Source organism: Cebus imitator, unplaced genomic scaffold, assembly GCF_001604975.1.
Source record: "Cebus imitator isolate Cc_AM_T3 unplaced genomic scaffold, Cebus_imitator-1.0 Scaffold0, whole genome shotgun sequence".
Lineage (NCBI taxonomy): Eukaryota > Metazoa > Chordata > Mammalia > Primates > Cebidae > Cebus > Cebus imitator.
In genome coordinates this window covers 19,333,086-19,336,554 of record NW_016107315.1, presented here as the reverse complement: position 1 = coordinate 19,336,554, position 3,469 = coordinate 19,333,086, and positions in this window count along the sequence as shown.

Below are 3,469 nucleotides of genomic sequence, written 5' to 3'. Positions count from 1 at the left end.
GTTATTTTAATCTGAAGCCAAGAACATGTAGAATGTTATGATTAGAGTTTATCTCATATTAATGTATACTGGCAAATTGTATTACTGGAGTATACCCATAGCAGGAATAAATTTGAAACTGTTTTATTTATTTGAACCTACTTAGGGTATGCCTAAGAATTGAGTCTGTATAAATTCTCAAATATGGGAGAGATTTTATTCTTGAGAATTATCTGTGAGTCATTCGTATCTTTCAAAAACAGGCTGGGCGCAGTGGCTCATGCCTGTAATCCCAGCACTTTGGAAGGCCAAGGCGGGTGGATCATGAGGTCAAGAAATCAGACCATCCTGGCCAACATGGTGAAACCCTGTCTCTACTAAAAAAAAAAACACAAAAATTAGCTGGGCGTGGTGGCGCGCACCTGTAGTCCCAGCTACTTGGGAGGCTGAGGCAGGAGAATTTCTTGAACCCAGGAGGCAGAGATTGCAGTGAGCCAAGATTGCGCGACTGCACTCCCGCCTGGTGACAGAACTAGACTGTGTCTCAAAAAACAAACAAACAAACAAAAAACCAGCTCTCACTGGCTTGAACTTCTTCTCTGAGCACTAGCCTTTTATCTACTTTACATTTCCACTTGAACATCCAGTAGGCATCTCATGACCAAAAATAGCTTTTGATTCCTGTTCTCCAACCTGTTTCTCTACTAGTTTTCTCTTTCTCAGAAATGTTATTTCACTCCTCAGTTCCTTAAGCCAAAACCCTAGGTCATCCTTCACTTTTTTCCCCCCATATTCTACATTCAATTCGGCAGATCCTATTCAATTTAACAAATCCATTCAAAATATGTCCCACTTCACACCTCTGCTAGTACCACTCCAGTTGAAGGCACTGTCATCTCTCTGTTTGTATTATCCCTCAGAAGTTTATTTTCTAGAAAAGCTGTCAGAATGATCCTTTTAAAATGTGAATCAGATATCCTGGTCCTGTTCTCAATTCACATGGCTTTTTAACACACTTAAAATAAAATTCAAAACTCAATGTATAAGCTATACTGCTTTATGTGATCTATCTCCTGGCCACTTCTTTGGCTTCATGTGCCACTCCACTCCTTGTTCATTCTGCTCTAGCCACATTGGCTTTGCTCTTCTCACAAGAAGATAAGCACATTGCCTCCTCAGCGTCTTTTCACTTGCAGTTGCCTGTACCTATAATACTTTACTCTCAAATATTTGTGTGGCTTGTGCTTCACTTTAGGTGCCTGCTTAAATGTCACTTCTGCAAAGTCTTTCCTTGACTTATCTAAAATAATAACCACCTCTGTCTCTCTTTTTCCTTTAGCTTTCATCATAATGCTTCTTACCTGACTTTGTAGGATATTTTTATCTATTAAATTTCTGCTTTTCATATTAGGATATGTAATATATAAGTTCCTTGAGGTCAGGGACCCTTTCTGTCCTATTCAGTTTCATGTACCCAGCATCTAGAACCGTGCCTGATAACATTACAGTATAGAATAAATAGCTGTTCAACAAATTAGCACTCAGTTGATCCGATCTATCCTCAGCATATATGTAGAAACTGTCCATGTCTGTTTTCACTGTTGCCCATTCCCGTTCAATCTCCTTAATCTCCTCCCTGGATTTCTGTAATAACAGGTAGTCTTCCTCCTTTCACTTTTGCCATTGCTTCTTCTGAAGCAGCCTTTTCTTTATATACTTTATATACTTTATATACTCCTAAATTTTTTAAAAATATAAATTGTACCGTGGCCCTCCCTTTCTTAAAAACTTAAAATAGCTTCCTATTGCATCTAGGCTAGGAATCTAAACTTTTTGCTATGACTTACCTGACCCTCCATAATTCACCCTCTGTCCTTTTTGCACATGGGATTCTAGACAGCGTTGCCTGCTTTCTGTCCACTAATGCACATTTCCCTTCCAGGACCTTGGTGCTTACTGGTCCCTGTGCATGGAACCCTTTCAGTAGTTTGCATGGCTGACTGAACATTCAAATCTCAACCCAAGTGTTTCTACTACCCTGAGTCATTGTCACTTTATTCTGTTTTCTCCATAGAATTTGATCACTGTCTGAAATTATTTATTGCCTGTCTCCCCAACCAAAATGTAAGCTTAGACTTTGCCATTCCTTTTAACCCTTGTATGACTCATATGAAAACAGTACCTGGAATATAATAGGTACTAAATAAATGTTTGTTAAATAAATGATTGAATGTTGAATAAATGAATAAATTAATTGAATATCACATGAGGCAGATACCACAGAATATTTTAAGGGGAAGATGAATAGATGGATAGTAAACTGTTTGCTGTGGGAATTTGTATAGAATGGTGGGAAATCTTCAATTTTCAGATTTGGACTAGCTTGACATTTATTTATCTGAACACTGGCAATTACCTCAGTAAAGTGACTGATAATAAGTACCTTTTAGAGTTATTAATTTTTAACACGTTAATGTATAAGAAGAGTATTGTGTCATGTTTTGCACAGAAAGACATTCTGTAAATACAAGGTGCCTTAATTTTCCTGTCATGTCCATTATACTGTTGTGAGAAGGTATTTACTCCTATTATTAAAAAAAAAAAAAAAATGGATACAAAAGAATTTACTACCTGAAGATAACAGTTCAAATTTTGATGGAAAAATCAACCTATGTTTCTGTGTGTGTGTGTGTGTGTGTGTGTGTGTGTGTAGTGTGTACAGTGTGTGTGGTTGTTGAGATAAGCATAATTAAAATACATGAAATATGCACAGTTTAACATGCAGTTGTAAAGTTAACATTCACTTAACCACAACTCAATCATAGAAAGATCATTTATAGACCCTTAAAAATTTCCTATGTATGGTCTCCCAGTCACAACCTACTTTCTTCCCCCAGAGATAATCACAAAATAGAGTTTGGTGATAATCCTTTTCTTGGTGTTTTTTTAGAATTTTCTTAACTATGTATGCATCTTCAAATAATATTTAGTTTATGTATTTTTAATTGATAACAGTTTTCATTAATGAACTTTATATAAATTTTGCTATATTTTTCATGTGTTGATTTTCTTATATCCATGTTTTTGTGTGTATTGAGTTCATTAATTTTAATTTTTATATAGGATAGTATTTATGAACATCCCACTACTCTGCTGCTGACTGACATTTGGATTGTGTACAGTTTGATGATATTATAGAATTCTTCTAAGAACATTCTTGTACATGTTCATTTGTTTCGCTGGGTCCTAGAGTCTATGGTTTATGCCCAGAAGAGGAATATCTGGGTATTAGGGTAGAATAATGACAAACTATTATTTTCCAAAGTGATTGTACCAATTAGTATTTCCATAGGAGAAAAGTGTACAGTTCCTGGAAAAACAGTTTTTTGGCCTAAAGTATAAGAATGTTCATAGCAACAGAGTATGTGTTTCTAGTATTCCAAATTTTCACCTGCAGTTGGTGTGATCAGTCTAAATTGTTTTTGTTTTT